Source organism: Octopus bimaculoides, chromosome 16, assembly GCF_001194135.2.
Source record: "Octopus bimaculoides isolate UCB-OBI-ISO-001 chromosome 16, ASM119413v2, whole genome shotgun sequence".
Classification (NCBI taxonomy): Eukaryota; Metazoa; Mollusca; class Cephalopoda; order Octopoda; family Octopodidae; genus Octopus; species Octopus bimaculoides.
In genome coordinates this window covers 33075989-33083612 of record NC_068996.1, presented here as the reverse complement: position 1 = coordinate 33083612, position 7624 = coordinate 33075989, and the positions used below count along the sequence as shown (strand labels likewise).

At 34.1% G+C, this 7624-nt stretch overlaps 1 protein-coding gene across 2 annotated transcripts in view; it reads right to left on the bottom strand.

Moving 5' to 3' along the window:
* The window catches only part of LOC106877092 (uncharacterized), a 15828-nt gene extending 8913 nt beyond the window's left edge, over window positions 1-6915 (bottom strand). For both annotated transcript variants that reach the window (XM_014925887.2, XM_014925886.2), the window contains exon 1: window positions 6780-6915. The gene's annotated coding sequence lies outside the window, so the exon portion shown is untranslated. The remainder of the gene's footprint in view (window positions 1-6779) is intronic.
* Window positions 6916-7624: the final 709 nt, after the last annotated feature.

Here is a 7624-nt window from a genome sequence, read left to right as displayed (position 1 = left end):
TTTATAATTCAAGAATAGTGATAATTAGCTGAATCTCCATTGATTATTTTGAAGTTAACTACATTAAAGATTGACTTGGTTAATTCACTCAATTTATCTTGATAAAAGTGCTCTGGTTGAGAATATTAATTCTCAACCAGAGCACTTTTATCAAGATAAATTGAGTGAATTAACCAAGTCAATCTTTAATGTAGTTAACTTCAAAATAATATCACACAGTAAATTATTTTTTGGAATAGGGTTGGTGGCTGTTCTTCAGATATGTTTTGCTAGGGTCAAAAATTATGCTTAGCACCAGCTATCTGCCCATGTACAAGCATGATCTGCTACTACTAACATTTATGAACAAAGTTGTCTAAGTTTAATGACATCTTTGGAAAAGAAGTACCTTTAACCATTCTTTAATTTACAATATCATTCTGCTACTCACCCTCAGTGATTGACAGATTGTTGTCCCACCAACTTTACATTTCTTAGATGTTAGTAACTCTGATGATAATAATTGACAATAAAGATAATGTGATCCTGTTTAGAAATTTTACTTGTTGATGATCTATTAATTAATCAACATGTCACTCCTTGCTTGTTTATTTGGTTAGCCTGATGAATTGGGAATTGTGTAATATATCATGTAATCTTATGGATGTTGTGTATACTGCATACCTGACAGTACTATGCTCACATTCAAAATAAAGTTTCTTAAAGAGACAATTGTAGCAATACCAGACAATCCATTTATCTGTGTTTATTATACACACAGATAAATATATACACCCAGAGAATGTGTATGTGTGAGAGAATGTGAGTGTGTATGTGTGTGTGTATGTATTTATATATATTTGTTTTGCAATGTATACAAATGTATCTTTCTCATTTCTTGTTTTATCAGTTACATTGCTTAAACTATGATGGCTATTTATTTGTGATCAAAGAAGACCACCACTGATCATTAAGAACATTGTGTACTCAAATGTATACTTTACACCTGTGGTTCCACTGGTGACTGATGAGCCCAGGCATTGATAAACATACATGTCTGCAGATATTGCAGACCAAGCTACCCCCATTCACTACACTGACAGTGGATTTTTGAGCAGCTCACTTAAATTCTGCACAAAAAATGAGAATTCTTTTTGAAAAAAAATCACTCCTTTCTTTCCATGTTTCCTTCATTGGTGGTGATGACAAGCATTGGTTTCCCAATTAATCTCCCTATTTCACATGCTTTCAACAAGGACATTACACAATACTTAATTTGTAGTCTTTGTTTCTATAGGAGATTCTTTCCACAAACAAGTTTGCTGTATAACATCTACTTTGGGATCCTTTGATTATTCTCTTGAACAAGGCATCCAGTCTAGCATAAATAGTACTTGTGCAGCATTGTTTCCATGCTGAAGACATCAGCTCCCCTTAAGATCTCTTTGTATGGAGTCTGCAGAGACCAACCTACATTCAAAATGTGTCTTAGACATCTTTGACAGAAGTATTCAAGAACCCCTACATATGCCTGTAAAAAGCCCATGTTTCATATGAGTAAAGAAGTGGCATCAACACACATGCATAACACCCGGCAACTTTTGTTCAACTTGTGATGCTATGTTGGGACCAGACATGAGAGTTAAGTGCACTGAAGGAATCAGTTACCTTATGAAGCCTTAAATATATTTTATCATCTAAGGAGCAAGAATGACTGAGTGTGTTGCCCAGCCTGACAAACATCTCTACCACTCAGTACTGTTCCTTCAACTAAGATAGATGGCTTCACATATGTTTCCTGGCACAGGGTGGAACATTACAATAATCTCATCCAAGCTAATGATGACTCAAAAGGCCTTGAAAGATGCAGAAATATGATCCAAAAGAATTTGCATATCTTTGACTGTATGAGCAACTAAACTAAGTTGCAATCATCTGCATAATGAGGGTCATGAAAACGAGATAGGAAAACTTTCAACTTGGTAGTAAATCAATGCAAAGAGACAACCTGAAGATATGTGTGTGTTCGTTCTTCACTATTTCTTGACAACCAGTGTTGGTTTGTTTATGTTCCAGTTTGATAAAAAGGGAATAATAAATTAAGTATCAGGTTTAAAAAAAAGTACTAGTGTGACTAAATCTTTCAAGGCAGTGCCCTAGCATGGCTTCAGTCTAATGACTGAAACCAGTAAAAGATATGGAGGGGAAATCAGAACAGTGAAGCGATAAAGTGAAGAAATAGGGAAATAATTTAAGAAACATTGATCTAGTTCATTACAAAGTTTTTGTGCAATCTTATTTTCTGCTGAAATACTAAGTCATGTCTGTTTCAACCTTGAGCACCTTTCAGCATTTAACTTAATCTAAAATTCCCTTTTCTTTGATTCCTTTTGGAACCACATAATGACATTTCCATTTTGGTGAGTTTTCAGAATTCATTCAGAAATTTTTCTCCAGTTCTGAATGGTTACAAGATTTACCTTGGGTTGACACACTTTTCGTTTGGCATTTTCTGAAGGTGATTCAATACCATTCTCCAGTCTCTCACAAGTTTCTTCAAAACACAAACTATTTTTTGCTGCAACTGTTATTAGTTTTCTGTAGTTTCAATAATTTTCTGTTTAAATGTTCCTATATATTTTCAGCTCTTCTGGGTGGGGGTGAAATGAGTAAAATGATCTCTAGGAGGATATAAAACCTCAGCTGTATATATGCACTAAGAGCATACCATGAATAATTCACAGAAACTGATTTTGGTTATCTGCCTTGAAGAAAGATTGTGAAAATCATGTTGAAAAGTTCTTATGAAGAAGAGAAAGCCATAATAAAAAAGGTCAACTTTAACAACTTGAAATTGGGAGTGATAATATAACATTAATGGATATCAGAATGTTATTTTCAGCCACAGATTCACTGTTTACATCCCAAAACAATGTCATGAGATAGGGTTGTAATTATTTTTGTTAATCATATAGTTCTGTACAACTTTAAGGATAATTACTGATTATATTGAAGTAAAAACACATAATACTGGAGAAAGTTACAGGTTCATCCTGAAGAGATATGTATAAGCTAAAACCCCTAAACTGCTGATTGAGGATCAAATTTTAATACAAAATAAACTAAAAGTCTGAAGTGGGTAATTGACTTTTATTTTAGTATCCATAGTAAATATTAATAATAAAAAATGTTCATCTCTAAAGATGAGGTTAAAAGTATGAAAATCAAAATCTTTCTATGTAAATCATCAGTTTAAGTGAAAATGAAAATATCAAAATCAGTAAAATATAATAATAAAGTTGTTGATGTTGATTTGGTCAAGTTTGTCCTGGTTGAGCAGTCCTATAACACTGGTCTATAAGTTTTTGGTGTTCTTATATAAAATTGGTCTCCTGAATCCAAATATAAACTTCTTTTTGACCTATCAGATCTAGTTTCTAAGTTATTGAGCCCTATAATCATGTGGATGACTGTTTATTTTTGTAACCTAAATTTGAAGGTATAAAATGGAAAAATCGACCAATGCTTGTGTATCCTAATCTTGCGTCTGCTATTAGACCAGTTCCACACAGTGAAGAGCTTCCTGTTTCTGTCTTCAATGTCTTGCCTCAGATAACTTTACCCTCAACCAAGATTCATCACCTGAAGAAGACACTAGAGATCAAGACTTTTCAGTTGAGATTTTATCTCAAGTATTCTCCCAGGCAGAGCTGAAAGATCAAGTTTGTGACTTGAACCTCACAAAAAATTCTGCAGAACTGTTGGTTTCCTGACTGAAAGAGAAGAATGTTCTAGAGAATGGTGTCTGTATAACCTTTTGTCGGAGTTGGCATGAAGAGATCCACCCTTTCTTCACAAAAAAGAAGAGCTAGTTTACTGCAGAGATGTCAGTGGGCTTCTTAATAAACTTAGCATTGAGAAAAGGCATCTTTTCATACACAGCTCTAAGTGTAGTTTAAAATGCGTATTGTTGCACAATGAAAATGTGTATGGCTCTGTCTCACTTGGCCATTCAACAATTCTGAAGGAAAAATATGAAGAAATTAATTTGGTTTTAGAGAAGATACTGTATCATGATCATAACTGGGTCATCTGCGTTGACTTAAAGATGGTGAATTTTCTCATGGGACGGCATGATCTCTCTGCATGTAGGACAGTAGAGACCAAGTAAACCACTATTTTAAGAAAGACTGGCCACCTCGAACAAATATGGCTCCATGTAGAGCTGTCATTATATTGGAAGAACCTTTAGTTGAGCGAGATAAGATCATTTTCCCTCTTTCCACATCAAACTCAGATTGATCAAGCAATTCATCAAAGCTCTTGACAAAAATGGGGAGTACTTCAAGTATATCTGCAGTGTATTTCCAGACTTGACGATTAAAACACTTAAAGCAGGGATTTTTGATGGACCAGAGATCCGTAACCTCTTGAAGGACACAAATTTTGAGAAAACGATGAACGAAAATGAAACATCAGCTTGGCTAGCCTTTGCAGAAGTAGAGCAAAATTTCCTTGGGAAACACAAAAGTGAAAACTATAAAGACCTTGTTACCAATTTGATATCAACTTTTCATAATATTGATATGAATATGAGCATCAAAATGCATTATCTTTTTAGTCATCTTGATTGTTCTCCTGAAAATCTTGGAGATGTTAGCAATGAACAAGGCGAATGATTTCATCAGGACATCAAGGAGATGGAAACTCAGTACCAAGGATGTTGGGATGCTGTGATGATGGCAGACTATTGCTGGTGTTTAAAACAAAATACTCCTGTTGCTCAACATTCACGGTGCAGAAAGAAGCGTAAATTTATTCCTTGAATTTTCTGCCAAAAATCTTTGCCAACGTGCATTTTCAATTTTGAATTTTTACTTGTACTTTGTTTTGTTTTGTGTTGCCCTCTCTTTATTGATTGATATTATATGTCTCTTGGATGAACAAAATATTTACTCTATCAGGTCTAGTCAGAAAAATAGACTTTACAGAGAAAAACTGAAGTTATTTTTGAATTTAGCAGGCAAAATCGCTTACGAATTCGTTGAAATATTCCAGGCACCAGACAATAAAAACTTTTTTGTAGCCTAGTGTAATCAAAAGCAATGTGATAATTCTATAATTTTCAAAGTACATCATTGTGTTATTTTTCTCAAGATGATAGTATATAATTTGAGATTTGCTTGCTATTCTATTTCTAGCAGGATGAGTGACCATTAAGTTGCTTCATTGACTTATTAAAGATAATGTTGATTTCTCATATGCATAACAGTTAAATGCAAGTTGGAACTGATGATCACAGCTTTCAGGGGCATTAATGTGGAATACAAATTGCAGCATAACTACAAAATTCTGCCCAGAGCGATTTTGTTTCACCAAACTTTTCTTAAAAATACATATATTTATCGAAAATTTCTAGACATTTTAGATTATGTAGAAATAAGTAAATTTTTTTTATGTAGTGTTTCAGATAATTCTCTGCCTCTAATCTTGATAAAAGTTTTGGAAACGTGTTTAAATATTTTATTTCCAACGTAAATCACAACCCCTTGACATTTGCTGCTCCACCCAGTGTGCTCATACCGACCCCAAATTACACTCAAAATGCAACAGTTGCCGACAAAGATACTTATTTAGCACAAGAAATTGAAAGGGAACAAAAATTACAAGTTTCCCTTCATCTGGGTGGAGAGAGGTGCCCCATTGAGGACGTTGTGAGCAAACAAGGCGGTGGCATCAATGAAGTGCTTTGGAGGGCGCAGGGTGTTTACAAGGGTTCTGATTTATGTTAGAAACGAAATACTTAAACCAGGTTCAACACTTATATTTTAAATACATTAAAAAATATCTTTACTAAGATTAGAATAAGAGTAAGATTAGAATTAAGGTAATCTTCAAGTTTAAGGGGGTAAAAAAAGTAAATAAAAATATTCAAGGGAAATAACTGAACGACTTACCAGTATTCCCGTTTACTTCTAGCTGTTTATAAATAAATCACATCCTAACCCTAACGTCAATCAAATCACGTGTGTGATTTATTTATAAACAGAGATGTACGGAGAATACTGGTAAGACGTTCAGTTATTTCCCTTGAATATTTTTATTTATTTTTTACCCCCCTAAACTTGAAGATTACCAAGAATTAGAATAAGATTCTACTAAGAGTAGAATAAGAGTAGGATACTGTGAGTAGAAATGATACATTAAGGTCCAATATAATTTCACTATATAATTCTTTATCGTATTTAGTAATTTCCCAAACAAATTAGCATAAGGGTTATTTTTAACGCAAATACCTATCAGAAAGGGACAAGTTGGAAGGGGTAGCGTAACAAAAATATGGATAGTAAACAAACAAAATCAGCTGTTTGATAAAGTTATTTTAATATGGGGTTGGGGCATTAGTAAAATGTCATTCAGTTCAAGGGGGCGCCGAGCTACAAATGGTTGAGAATTACGGCATTAAACTAAATATAAGTTATTTACTAAATTAACATGTTCTCTAAAAAGCGATGTGAAGTAGAATGAGGGAGATTTCATTGTATGATAATGATATTGCTATTAATTTTTTAGGAGTTAACTGCAAGGAAAAACTAAACGATAGATTGTTACATTTATTCCTATTCAAAAACAAATAAAATAACTTCACAGTGGATGTGGTAAAGAAGTGACCTCTATTAGTACAATTTATTTCTTAGATTAAACAGTAAATAAACGTGGTAAAATACAATGGAATATTCAATAAAAGCATGCAAATTGTTGGTGGAAACAGAAATAGAAAGATTGTGTTAATGTCTCACCTACTAAGCTACTAGTCAAGGTAAAATATGAAAGCAATCGTCCTGCATAGATCGAACATTTAATAAAAAGTCTGTTGAAAAATTGTTTCGATCTACTGCTGTAATAATCTCCCCTTCGATGTTTTAGGAAATTTAAGATTTACCTCCCTTGTACAACTCTTCTTTCAGCATAATATAAAATTGAATTCATTAAGCTTCCGATTGTTCTACTGCTCAGTGTAACATATTAAAAACCTTAAAAGATCATATACATAAACTTAAGGGATTAGTTTGATGTTAGTCAGTTTAACGAAGATCATATACATAAACTTCGTTAAACATCAAACTAATCCCTTGTGCATAGCTCAATTTGTTAGCTTATGCTGTTTAACCCGATCAGTGTTGAGCCATTTATATCTGAACAGAGGTTGTTCCATCCGTACACAGCGCTTACTTCAAAAATGGTACAATGCTGAACATTATATCTTTTCTTTCATAAAGACCGTTGGGTGTGATTTGAAGAAGCTCTAACTGTATCGGAAATTATGCACTACTGAAGTGAGCACTCTTTACTCTCTTACTTGTTTCAGTCATTTTGACTGCGGCCATGCTGGAGCACCGCCTTTAGTCGAGCAAATCGACCCCAGGACTTATTCTTTGGAAGCCTAGTACTTATTCTATCGGTCTCTTTTGCCGAACCGCTAGGTTACGGGGACGTAAACACACCACCATCGGTTTTCAAGTGATGCTGGGGGGACAAACACAGACACACAAACACACACACACACATGTATATACATACATATATACGACGGGCTTCTTTCAGTTTCCGTCTACCAAATCCACTCACAAGGCTTTTGTCAGCC